General features: G+C 42.2%; 1 protein-coding gene across 1 annotated transcript in view; it reads right to left on the bottom strand.

Moving 5' to 3' along the window:
- The window catches only part of LOC120559255 (teashirt homolog 2), a 131426-nt gene that overhangs the window by 50240 nt on the left and 66679 nt on the right, over positions 1-14507 (bottom strand). The gene's annotated exons all lie outside the window — the stretch shown is intronic.

The raw sequence follows: 14507 nt of genomic DNA, 5'->3' as shown, positions 1-14507 counted from the left end.
TTTTTTAAAGAGCTACCTGTGGCTCTCTTTGCAGTGAAGAAGCAAATATGCAGCTCACATGTTGAGAAAGTAGACAGAAACTTAATGTCTGTGAACTTTGACCCTGTGTTTGATGACAAGCGTGGGGCTGAAATCACATAATTTGATTGATTAATTTTTTTTAAGTGAAAATCTTCCCAGTTACACAAGCAGATGTTTGCCAAAACCTGAAATCAGAGAAGAAATGATTTAATCTCAGATCTCATCAAGATTTGGAACCACTTCCCCTACGAATAACAGGAAGCAGAGTTTGTACATTCTTTGAATGTTTGCTTGAGCTTTTACACTCGCTTACGCTCGATTTGCAGGCAGCTCTGAAACAGAATATGTGGCCCGCATTCTTTGGAAGTCATCCTTGGCACTTCTGGAGCGTCAACAAAAATCAGCCTTTAATTTATTGTCAACAAAGCAGCTTCAGAAAGCGTCTTTTAACGGCAGCCAGAGTTCTGACCTCTCATTTTAGCTTTTGAGAGAGTTCGATTTATCTTCACAGTCAGTTCTGGACCGTTCAGAGGGCTTTTGTGGAGTGGAGATTCAGGCTAACCTTGTGTCACATACTGCCGGTGTAGTAGCCTGGGATATAAAAGTACAAGACAGACAAAACACACAGGAGGACAATGTACACAATATGTGAGTCATGGCTGCTGACAGTAAGCCTACAGACTCAATCACATTGAAAGTGATTTATTGTATTTTTGTCTTGTAAGTTCAAGTAATATGTCCGAGGCTTACTTATATCACTCGAAAACACTATCAGTTAGGGCTGGGACCTTTGCCGCGATTCGATTCTTACACGATACATGGGTGCTGATTTGATTTGTGTCGTGTTTTTTTATTCATTTATTGCGATTCTAGAAGTATTGCGATTGGATAGTTTTGAGCATTGCAATGTTCCGTTTCCTTCTTTAACAAAAACAAAAGTCGAATAATCCACTTGTAGAGACAATATATCATGAGACGTTTACAAAAACTGACTGGTTTCTAAGAAGAATGCACATCACGTCAGTCCGACATTTATAACATTTGTAAAGAAGAACCTAACATGGATTTTCTGCATTTTCTGCTTTCGCTCCGTTTTGCTGTCAGTAAAAAAACTGGTGAATCATTGGTTACATTTTTTTAAATAAAAAACAGATTCTAAGGAAAACAACTTATTCTAGATCCCCACCCCTAATGTCAATATGAACAGCATTTAAAAGCCAGCTTCACCGCTTATTTACAGTATTCATTCAGCTACTAGTAAAGGTCCCATTTACATATGGCACCTTCTGTTGATGCTAATTGGGAATATTTCTGAAATCTCATATTGACCGACTGATCTCCTGGTACTGTACGTCTGAGCCAAGAAATGTCAGTTTGACAGTTGACCGCGAGATCAGACCGCACACATTACAGTGAGTGATTGTATTTTGTCCCATGTCCAAAAACCTGTGTTTCTGAATTCTTAAAGAAATGAAGACTCTCCACTCAAACTTTTCAGCAATACAAAACACATCGTTCTATCAACATCAACAATAGTTTTATATTTGCATTTATCAAATGACCATGTAATAACATGAGTTGCTCATAAAGACAAACCCACAGTGAATTATCACCCGACTGTGCGGTTCCCCTCAGCCCTCTGGCTTCTCCTCTGTATTACTATCTGTCTTATGCTTTTGCAGTTCTTTATGATTGAATTTTGATTTGTTTTAATGTATTTATTCTTTTTGCTTATGAAGCACTTTGTGACTCTGGGCCCTATCTTGCACCCGGCGCAGCGCAAAGCCCGACCCAAGTGTCTTTGCTAGTTTAAGACCGACGCAGTTGTCAATTTCCCGCACCAATTCCCGTGAACGCACCATTGACCAACAAAAACCTGGTCTAAAGTCAAAAGCGCAGCATTTCATTGTTATTTTAACAGCGCATTAGTGAAATGCGCATAGGCTTGTGCACAGCACGCGTGCACTCTGCTTGTTACACACACACAGGGATGTGCAGCAGCACACAAACATGCAGAAGATTACAAATAAGAACATTACGGTGCAAATGCGCCATCATAATGTCATATAAATGCGCCAAGGTCCAAACGCGCCTGGCTTTTAAAGGGAATGGGAGACGAGACTGATTGGTTTACTGCATGTTACGCCCAAAACACACCTATGAATTAATGAAGACACTAAGTACAACCCTTTTGAACCATGCGCCCGGTGCACTGACCCTTTTTTCTGCCTTCAAACTAGCAAAAGCGGATTTGGACACGCCCTAAACGCACCTGCGCCAGGCGCTTCACGCCGTGCCCTTAGATCTTTAAAATAGGGCCCTATGTCTGTGATAGATGCTATATAAATGAACTTGACTTACTTACTTCAGCTCTACCTTTTGGTTTTGCAGCCAGTAACCATTTTCGTTGACTCTCACGGCTCTCATAGCAGGTGGTTGTTTTCGTCAACAAAGCAGAAAAGCCAACGGTACGCTAACTTTGCCAGTACTAGCTGGTGGATGTAGTGGAGAATTAAAGGCCCGTTCATACTTCTGCGTTGAATCTATGGCGTACAGTAGATGCGTTCCCTGCGGCGCAGCCCAACGTGCACCTCCCGAGAAATGTAAGTACACGTCGCAGCGACGCAGACCGCAACAACTGCGATTGGTCCACTCGGTAGCATCGCATTCCCTCCTACGCATTTCCGGCTGACCCTTCTTCTCCGTGAACATGAACCAAATCGAAGAGAGGTTAGAAATCGCCAAACATCAGCCGCGATAGCTTCCCATTGGGCGACTGACGGGAAGGAACTCTGGCTGCAGTGCTCGCCATAAAGCTTCACAGACCTCCGAAGTTATAGAGGACGCCGTGATTGGCGCGGGCTTGTTCAACATTTATTAGCTCCGAACACCTACACGATCTGCTCCGTTTCAGTCGCCATTGTTTGAAGTACACAAAGAAACCGTGCACAGCGGCATAGAAACCACACCGCCAACTAGCGTTATGGCGGTGTAACTGCCGAGCGACGCAGACACAGCAGCGCACAAGTTTCACTGCTCGCAAAAGGCTTAGCGTTAGGCCGCTTGCGTAGGCTCTACGTAGAACTATGAATCAGCCTTTAAATCTGGCTATTTGGCCGCTAAAGGCCTTCCCTTCTTATGAGATCAAATATTGGGACTTACATTTGTCAAAAAAAACAGTTTCTTTCTTTGTAATGTTTCTCATTGACAAAATGTGCACTCAGCAAAAAGAAGAAAACAGATGGCGTTCCTTCAGATTTCTGCAATGCAAATTTTTTTGCTGATTTGAAATGTATTGTTAGGCGGATAACCCCTTGAGATGAAGCATCTCGTTTTCGAGGGGGTCCTCGAGACATAAGACAAGGACAATGCAGCACACGTACATTCACACTCGCTAAAGCTCCCCCTCATCCCGTCTCGCCCACCCCACCCGTCCCACCGACTGCTTATTGAAAACAAATCCATGTACATGGTACAACATCTTCCCGTATTAAGAGGTATGACAACATTTAGCCCATACATACAGATATGCATATACATACGTAGAGCTGGGCAATATATCGATATTATATCGATATCGTGATATGAGACTAGATATAGTCTTAGATTTTGGATATTGTAATACGGCATAAGTGTTGTCTTTTCCTGGTTTTAAAGGCTGCATTACAGTAGAGTGATGTCATTTTCTGAACTTACCAGACTGTTGTAACTGTTGTTTTATTTGCCTTTACCCACTTGTGAAAGCACCAATAGTCAACACTACAATATCGTTGCGGTATCGATATCGAGGTATTTGGTCAAAAATATCGTGAGATTTGATTTTCTACACATCGCCCAGCCCTATACATACGTATAAACATATACAAATAAACTAATGGCCCCCCCAATACAAAACATAAACTTGGACTCTTACTTTGGTTTCAGACAGCACAATGAGAAGGACAATACTGCAATTAAGCTCATAAAGTTTGATTTCCTTGTTCCCCATCTCTGACATTTTGTGTCTGTCTTCTCCCTCTCTTTCACATTTCAAAAGTATCTAATTGGTTGGATCTGAGCCCACACACAGTTTGAGTATTTAAAACTGTGTTCTGACAATCCAAGTCAAATTCATTATGGACTTGGCCTATGGATTGGTAAACATTAACTCTCAAACAAGATTGATGGGCACTTTTTTTCAGAACTGGTCTGAACTGTAATTCTGGAAACAACGTCCAAATGATTACTCTACGTATAGCTTTGCCACACAAACGTTATCCGGGGTGGAAAATGGTAAATCTTTAAACTGCATTTTAAATGTTTCTGACAAGGCAATAGACTCCGGCAAACATCTGACAAACAGTGACGTGCAGGAGCAGAGCGAGTTCAAACTGAGCGCAAACAAGCACAGCCTCGCAGACTTCACAGACCTGCTCACATTAGGTGATTTACTCGCTCTCTGGGAATCTACAACATTAAAAAAAACAGACGCTTTTTGATCCACACTGGTCAATTATTCATCTGTGAGTGAAATCTGGACCCAACCTGAGACTGTTTCCAATATCGTAAACACTGGCCGCATTCGTATCATATCTAGTTGCAGTCTTTCGACAATAGGGAGTCCAATTATAATGCTCGTGATAAAAGGAGGACGGTCTAGGTAATCCAAACCTGTCTTTAATCCAAAGATGACATTTCTTGTACAACGGAGAGCCCTGTGATTAAAGTCTGGCTTCATAATTTTCAAAGCGGAACAACGGCATGTACGCATACGGTCAAAAGCAGCAGCTTGATTTGAAGATGTAATTCATGTTAACGCTTGTGAAACTCAGCAAAGCTAAAAAAAAAACTAAAACAAAGAGCTATTACTCATTCAGAGGGTGTCGAAAAAGAAGACAAATAGACTTTTCCCGTTGCGTTGATTGACAAGTGGTTAAAAATAAAATGTTACCAAAGCGGGACAATATTGCAGAGATATTTTTCAAGGATGGGGAATAACATAATCACATGAAACAAGGATGGCAGTGTGATCATATAGAACACACGTAAACATCGTTTAACGCATCTGGCAATGATGCAACGGCCGTGGCGTTTTATTGACAGCATTGAGATGCTTCCAGAAACAGACTAAATTGGGTTAAATATACGCGTTAAGAGAAATGTTTGCCATGTAACATCTCATTCAACAACACAAAGAAAGAAAGAAAAAAAAAGGTTGTACACACAAGAGCACGTGGTCCTATCCTGTGTACGAAGAACACAGTTTAGTTAAAAGTAGGTGAGCTTGAACAAAGTGATGTGAGTGGTGGTGTTGTTGAAAGCAGTTAAAGGAGCTTTGTGGGACTCAGCGTGTTTGTCCTCAGGGCTGAATGTAACAGATGACAGAGATCATTGGAGCTTTTTTTCACATCAGTCAGAACTCAGTTATTTATTTATTTTTTTAACAATTGTATAGTGTACTATAGAGACACACACACACACACACACACCATATTTTGTGATATTGTTGCCTTGTAATGCTGGTGGTTGACACGTAGGTGCTTGTCATTCTCTCCCGTGACAGGTTTTAATACCTCACACTGCCATTATCTTGACGACTACTTCTGATTCGGTAACACCGCGGGCTTTTTGTGCGTCGCAAAATGTACACGCTGGGAAATACAGGCTATAGTCGGTGTGTAAAATATGTGTAATTACAGCATGTGCATGGAATGGGTTAGTCTGGATCAACGGGAAGTACATTTCCAGGGTAATTGCCTCATGGCTATCGCCAGACCAAGGTCAATCTTTTAAGGTTGAACATTAGTCTGGGGGAGTCCGCTCTGTATTTTCTACCGCGCAAGAGGCGGGATCAACGGGCATAGTTCAGGTGACTCTGTACACCACTGGATAGTCCTTCAACCAATCAGACCGCGTACTCGCGACCAACGGTGACACGACCGCAACAACGGGGTTTGAGGTGAGCTACATTCGTTTGGCCACCGGCAGGGCTAGCTGGTACATCAGGCTTTTACCAGGCTTTTTACGGTCGGTAGTAACGCAAACACATCCTTCTTTTGTAGGAATTGTTCCAGGGGCAAGTTTCTGTTCCATTTTCAGAGTGAAATCTTTCAAAACGGCGGTGACAGCGGCGTCAACGGGTTGCTGCGATTCGGTGGCCGCCGCGTTGAATGTAAACAAAAAGCTGCTTGCCGTCGCTTCCCTATCGGCATCGTGTTAAACCCGCCAATAGCGTCCCAGGTGGATAAGCCAGTTTGTGATTGGACCCCGCAGATTTGTAACGGACGTGAATAGAAAAAAAACGTACAGGTTTCCAGCATGAGCTGCAGGGGGAAATCAAATCGCCGGCACATCGGGCTGGGTTTGCTACAGTAGGTCAATGACATCCAGATGTCCGTTACCTTCCGCTCGCTGTGTGTTGCCGTTCTCAAACTCCGTTCCCTTCGGGAAACAATAACAAACTTCGAGCTAGCAAGCTACACGCTGAAAATGGCGAGTTTTGAAGAAAATTTGGATCGTGCAACAAGGCAGGCGCGCTTGGTTCTTTCCAAGCGAGGAGGAATGATCGTAAAGATTTACAAAGAATATGTTTACGACATTTCCTCTCTAACTGGGACGTTTTGGGACCGATTGGTGGGATTGCTGTGGACCAAGTACACACGGCGATACAATGTAAGAACAAATGAGGTTTAACCATGTCTCAAGCTAATTTAAACAGCTCACGTTACTGTATAGTGTGAACAGTTAACTTCATTTCATATGGTATGTGGCGTTTTCTTTTGCGGGGTGCAAATGTTCCACCAAAAAAAGTTCCTTACCAACACTATTTTACTGAGCCACCACCGCTGCGTTCGGAGCTTAGCGCCGCCCAAGACCACTGTGATTGGTTTAAAGAAATGCAAACAACCAAGAGCGTTTTTTTTTTCCTCCTATCCCAGAATATATGTGCGTTGTAGCCAGACCGTTACTCCCCAGTGCTGTGGAGATAAGAGCTGGCAATGCGAGACTATAGAAAATGTAGCTCTGTATTTATATAATTTTGCCATTACTGATGGTTTGATATCGGAACCACCTTTTATTTCCCCTTTTAGTATAGACTTTTCTTTCCAATAATTACAATGTAATTATCTGCTGTGCTTTTATGTTCTGTGGCCAAATTCAAATCATGTATAAGTCATATTGTAATTATATTTTGAAAAAATAGAAAAAACATTTAAATTGCCGAAGCCTTTCTTGTGCGCTGCTGAACATCACCTCCGGTAGTGGGGTTAAAGTTGATGTATTATCTCAGGTAGAAGGACACAATGACCCAGATGTAACCGCTAACTCCTTTCTGCTGGAGCTGTCAGTCACTCCACACAGTAAGTACTGTATATATGGGGCACGAAGGGAGGGGCCTATTGTTTTTTAACCCCCGTAACACCCATGCAAACAATCGTTCTAACATTGCTGCTTGACCTATTTCCTCTCATGTAATATATCGTTAAAGCAGCCTCGTGAAATGGTTTAATTATTCATGCTTGATTTCAAAATGAAGAGCTTTGAGAACATGGCTCCACAGGAGGATTGACACACGCAACGGTGCCCTTACAAGCACACACACTGAGGCACACTGGGGCCCGGCTTAGTCAAAAAAATAAAAAAAATAAAAAAATACACACACACGCGCACGCACGCACACACACGCGCCGTTGACTGACTACATCCACTGTGCTGTGCACAAAGCATTAAAGCAAGAGTGAAGATAAATGCCCTGTCAGCGCCTTTAATGATTTATTTCAAACATTTCACTCGATCCAATAAGGTTACAATCTATGGCAGGTAATTGTTTCTACACAAATAGATGGCATTTTGTTTGTTTTATTGAGCATTGAGCAGAGTGAACACACTAACCCCCAGAAATGGATGCACTGTCAGAAATATCAATTTGCCGTTCCAGACTACATTCTGCACTTGGATTCTTCATCCCAGCGCAGTCTTCAGCATTTTGACTGTTTGGCATTAGGCTAAACACGGCCCTCTGAAGTTGCATTCAATCGGCGAGGCCTTTCCGTCCATATGGATGAGCGTGCACGTGGTCGTCCGATCCCCCCCGTGCACGTTTGCGTGCGTGTGCCGCGGTTAAGTAAGGCATCAGAGCAGCCTGTCACTTGTCCCTTGGTATTGCTTTAGTCTGCGTCGACAGTGTGTCCACCCTGGGTTTGTCAGTGTCTATTCAGACCTGACCTGTCTTGTTCAGCGCGTTGGCAGAGGATGCTGATGGACATTTCCAGTTCTCCTTCTCGGTGTCCATCACCCGGCGCGGGATGCATCCCTGACGCATCTTAGTTTGAGCTCCTGAAATTTGTTGACAGTTGCAGAGGGTGGTCTGCAGTTCTGCCACCCTCAATTACGGGAGATGGGATCGGATTCTGACTTGAGGGATGTAGGTTGCCTGCTGTGTATAAATGCTCAATCGTGGTTCGATCGATAGCTCGCTAATAGGTTTTGAAAATTGAAAACAATGCAAACAGAAAAGATGCGTAAACCCTGCTGAGGGAAGTTTTCTTTTTCTTTTTTTTGTTGAAATACAAACCCAAAAGGGCTAAGTGAAGGTGGGGTAAAGTGACACCCTTTATTTATTTATTTCCAGTCCTGGTGGATTAGATCCATTCATCCTCTTTCATGTTTGTTGCTTTTGCTGCCAGTCAATCCCGCGTTTGTTCTGTTAATTTCCTGAGAGTCGCTGATGAAAAAGAAAAGGAGTATTTAATTAGCACTCCCTCTGTTCTGCTGAAACGGTTAGTGTATTTTTTATTTTTTTTTATAGGACCAGGAACGGAGCTCGAGTCGGTTTCCTAATGGAGACGGAGGCAATCAGATAGCCGACATTGCCACCCATGCTCTCTTTTACTCTTCTTGAAGAGGACAACTTCAGCTTTTAATAAACATGTAATAAGAAGGAAAACAGCTGGTAGCTGCATCACAGATGGTGCCGTTCCTGGCATCTCCAAGGAAGGGACCACACATACAGATGGCTCATTATTCCAGCATTTGGTTATGCATATTGCACAAAATTTTATTCCAATGCTTAACAACCAGCATAAGCAATACAGGTGTTACTATTTTTTCCACGAGGCTCTCTCTCTCTCTCTCTCTCTCTCTCTTTCTGTGTTCGGTCACATCTTTTGGAAGCGGATCACTCGCGCAAGCCTCAGAATCTGCTTGTCCTCCTTAAATCAATATTTCAGCGCTGTGTCTGTTTTTTTGGGGAGTGCCACGTTCATCTACGCCAAGGCGTGGTTCCTGGCTAAGCAGCTGTCAGTCTTGCCCTGACTGCAGCTCTGGGTTTTTTTGGGGTTTTTTTGGAACGTGCACCTTTGTGTCGTTAGGGTAACGGCCCGCAAATATCTCAGCGGGTCGTTGATTGAGACGGAGGGAGAGATATCGACCTCCAAGCAAAACGGCGAAACAAGTCAGCACAGCCAGCCGGCGAGCGAGGCCAAAAGCACATCAGCGCGCAACCTTGACCTCCTCCCGAATCCCTCTTTCATCTCCACCTACAACCTCCTACTGTAGCCTGCCTATCTGCCGATTCCTAAACTCCACTGTGCTCTGTGTATTACTCATACTCGTTCAAATAGAAAATGTCACTGGTAAAAAAAAAAAAAAAAATGAAAACAAGGCAAAGGATCGGGTCCCGTGAGAGAAATATGTTCGTCTCCGGGTCTTTTTTTAGGGTCGACTGTTTTAAATTACAGATGCTCTCTAATTGGCTACGGTCAAATAAAGCCCGCCTAATGAGGCATTGCATTCATTTGCTTCTTTTCCTTTCAAGTCGCTTCCCTTTGTATCTCAGAGCAAGGAGTCTGCTCTCGCGCCGACTGCCGTTCCAGGCGGGTTATTCTTAGTCAAGCAGACTATTAACGCCTCAAATGAACATGTAAATATATAGGTTTTTGCTTCAGCGACGGCATAGTCGGGGAACTGTGGATATACTCATTAGCTGTATAAACCAGCGGTGATAATAAAACCCTGAACTTTTAACTGGCGTCCTACCTTTCTGCGGTATTTTTGACGACCACTAGCAGAAAAAGCCCGCGTATCTCACTCACTGCATCTCCATTATATGATTAACTTAGCGCCGACTTCTCCTTTAATGCGATGACGAGGTGTGCTAATCGCAAGTGAGAGCGAGACAGAGACACTTTTATCCGTCCGCCTGCCTGCGTTTGTGTCTGTGTGTCTGTGTCTGTGTGTGTGTGTGTGTGTGTGTGTGTGTGTGTGTGTGTGTGTGTGTGTGTCCCGAAACATCCGAGGGATTTTCTTTCAGACCTCCTCACACTTGACACTCCATGTATGCCGGAGCTGTCCTGTCCAATTTATAACAGGAGTCAATGTGACCTTTATCCCGGCAATGACTATAATGTACTTTAGCACATGTCATTCTCAGGTCAGGATCATCCCCTGTGTCATATGTTTTGTCTTGCATGTTTTACAGTCACCGGGGACGGACCGCTGCGCTTCTCGTGCCGCAGCCCGTTCCGACTTAAAAGAGAGCTCAAGACAGGTGATCGCTTCAAGAAACGTGATGCATTATTACCGCAGAGAGGCCTATTTTATACAGCACGCTATTATGGATGCACCACATCTGCGTCGTTGTATTTCCCGTAAGGGCTGCACACCAGGAGGAACACGTGCGACAACGTTGTTGACTATCGCGATGGCGATATGACCTGCGATAGACGAACAGATGTTAAGGTGTACTCCGCTCTGCCCTTCCGCTGCTTTCCGTTTTCTGCTCAAATACAACACACTGCTTGTTGAATTTGAAACAAATGAAAGGAAATTAGGGCTGGGCGATATGGAGAAAATCAAATAGTGTGATATTTTTGACCAAATACCTCGATATCGATACCGCAACGATATTGTAGGGTTGACTATTGGTGCTTTCACAAAATATTTACACAAGATTTTTGATAAATAATCATCAGTAATGTGGATATAATGACTAAGTGGGTAAAGGCAAATAATAGAACAGTTACAACAGTCTGGTAAGTTCAGAAAAGGACATCACATTACTGTAATGCAGCCTTTAAAACACTTTAAAACACTTATGTCATATTACAATATTACGATATCCAAAATCTAAGACAATATCTATTCTCATATCACGATATCGATATAATATCGATATATTGCCCAGCTCTAAAGGAAATCATTTCCAACATTCTTTTATTGAAAACATAGAACATTGAATGGAATATTACAATGCATCACAAAAAAATAATAATGCAGTTTTCTACTGATATTTTCTTTCAACTCACACAACAACAAAAATCTCAGAGTGTCTTTCGCGATATGTCGCAGACGTTCGCGATGTTTGTTAAACCGGTTGATATCACGATGACGATAAAAAAAACACGATATATTGTGCAGCCCTAATTTCCAGAGATATTTATAGCTTGCATAATGTAATTAGACATTTTAATACCACAGACATGACTATTTTGAAGCCCAGTTTAATAATAATAGCTTTTCCTTTCTACTCTATTCAAGTCTGTAACAAATAAAGGAAAAACAAAGGAAGCCAAATGATTTTAAAGTGCTTAAAAGCATAGGTAGGCTGCACAAAATAACTGTCACAGGTTTTTGGGCTCTAATTTCCCCCCTCATACTCATCTTATTGCTCATCAGCTAAGTTGTCAGGTCTGCTACATCCCTTTGATGGCATCACTGACAATTAGCAAGACGATGCCACACAAAACCATCTGGACAGGCACATCTCTCGCTGCTGAGGGAGACAGTTTCTGGTGTGACAAAAATAAATCTCAAGGTCAGTCACTGTCACTTTTTAAAAGTATCAGGTTGCTTCAGAGGTAGATTTATGGGATCGGATTTATTTTGAGAAGGTTTACTGGCTAATGACAGGGTGTCGTAGATACTGGAATTAAATCAGTAAAGTATCCAACCCGGCCCCTGCCTAATGCTTCTCTATTGTTTTACACACAGCCAGGTTTCATCGTCAGGGTGCAGAAAGGCAGCGGCATTCATTGAAAGGGAGATATGTGTAGACAGACAGACAGACAGACAGACAGGTAGATAGGTAAATAAGACAGACAGACAGATAGATAGGAGAGACAGATAGATAAGACAGACAGATAGATAGAGAGATATACAGATAGATAAGACAGACAGACAGACAGATAGATATGACAGACATACAGACAGACAGGCAGACAAGACGGACAGGCAGATAGATAGAGAGATAGACAGATAGATAAGAGACATACAGATAGATAGAGAGATATAGATAAGACAGACATACAGACAGATATGACAGACATACAGACAGACAAGACAGACAGGCAGATAGATAGGAGAGTCAGCTAGATATACTGTATAAGAAACAGACAGACAGACAGATGGACAGGCAGATAGATGGATAGGAAAGACAGATAGGAGAGACAGATATATAAGACAGACAGACAGACAGATAGAGAGATAGATAGATAAGACAGACAGACAGATAGACAGGGAGATAAGACAGACAGATAGAGAGATAGACAGATAGATAAGAGACAGACAGACAGATATGACAGACATACAGACAGACAGACAGACAGACAGGCAGGCAGACAAGACAGAGAGGCAGATAGATAGGAGAGACAGATAGATATACTGTATAAGAAAAAACAGACAGACAGACAGACAGACAGACAGGCAGATAGATGGATAGGACAGATACATAGATAGACAGATAGATAGATAAGACAGACATAAGATAGATCAGACAGACAGATAGATAGAGCAGACAGACAGACAGAAAAACAGACAGATAGACCGATAAATAGGTAGATAAATAAGACAGACAGACAGATAAGATAGATCAGACAGACAGACAGATAAGATAGATCAGACAGACAGACAGACAGACAGACAGACGTTGGCTGCTTTATTACCATTCAGAATATGATAGACCTGGCATGTCATCGTTCTAGTACACTCAGAAAAAAAAACGATCAATTATCAAGAGGAGGCGGGAAATTGATTTTCCCCTTCCCCATACGCAGCAAATGTCCCACATAAATATATGATGCTTTGACAAACCTCTTTGTATTAAACGTGAAGGGCCCTGGCAATGAAAGTCAGACTAAATATAACTCTGTTAAGGCCCAGTCACGCCAGCATTTCAAACTGTGGGATTGTTGGGCCAAAATCAGTGAATTTCATTGGTATCAGTGGATTCACTCGCGAGACGTGTATGACCTTCCACACGTATTTTTGTACCGTTGACCAATCACAAGCTGTCCTGCCTTTGAGAACCACAGACTCCAAAATGGAGGCGGTATCTTGGCTCATTAGCGGTGTTCCTCTATCCACTTTTATTTAAAGTGTTCCACAAAGGAGGCTTGATTTTTGAATAAAACTGAGAGCGTATTGCCACGTTAGCAACCAAGCTAACGAGCTCGCTAACTGACAGGTAGCCCTGGGTACGCGAGATAGCTCACAGAGCTCCTTCCCCTTCTTCATACAATGTAACAATCTGGGTTTTCCAAAAGACGGCCAGTGTCACATCTGGAATACCAAAGTACACAAAGTGCTCATTATCACCATCTATAGAACATTTTAGAAAGAAATTGTCATAACATTAAAATAACAGTGTCTATTTAATTTGCGATTGTGTCTCATTCTTGCTTTTCTTCACTTGTATCTTTTTTGGATTTGTTTGTTTATTAATCTCTTTATGCATGATTATTGTCTGCTGATGTGGTAAGCTCCTAGGTTTGATTGCTGTGTTTCCTACTGTCATTTTCTTTCTATTTCGCTACGTGTTTGGTATTACGTTGTATTTACTTTGCGGTTTTTGTAACGATGACTTCCAACCTGGTAGAGCAGACGCAGCCTTTCAAATCTGGGCATCTCAAGGTGTAGCTAAGGTAGCTGACCTCTATTATGAAAATTGAAATCTCTTTCAATTGGATGCTTTTATATAGACCTTAGTGGTCCCCTAATACTGTATCTGAAGTCTCTTTTATATAGGCCTTAGTGGTCCCCTAATACTGTATCTGAAGTCTCTTTTATATAGGCCTTAGTGGTCCCCTAATACTGTATCTGAAGTCTCTTTTATATAGACCTTAGTGGTCCCCTAATACTGTATCTGAAGTCTCTTTTATATAGACCTTAGTGGTCCCCTAATACTGTATCTGAAGTCTCTTTTATATAGGCCTTAGTGGTCCCCTAATACTGTATCTGAAGTCTTTTATATAACCTTAGTGGTCCCCTAATACTGTATCTGAAGTCTTTTATATAACCTTAGTGGTCCCCTAATACTGTATCTGAAGTCTCTTTTATATATACCTTAGTGGTCCCCTAATACTGTATCTGAAGTCTCTTTTATATATACCTTAGTGGTCCCCTAATACTGTATCTGAAGTCTCTTTTATATAGGCCTTAGTGGTCCCCTAATACTGTATCTGAAGTCTCTTTTATATAGGCCTTAGTGGTCCCCTAATACTGTATCTGAA

The sequence above is a fragment of the Perca fluviatilis genome, chromosome 5, assembly GCF_010015445.1.
Source record: "Perca fluviatilis chromosome 5, GENO_Pfluv_1.0, whole genome shotgun sequence".
Taxonomy (NCBI): domain Eukaryota; kingdom Metazoa; phylum Chordata; class Actinopteri; order Perciformes; family Percidae; genus Perca; species Perca fluviatilis.
This window is presented reverse-complemented; position numbering and strand designations above follow the sequence as displayed.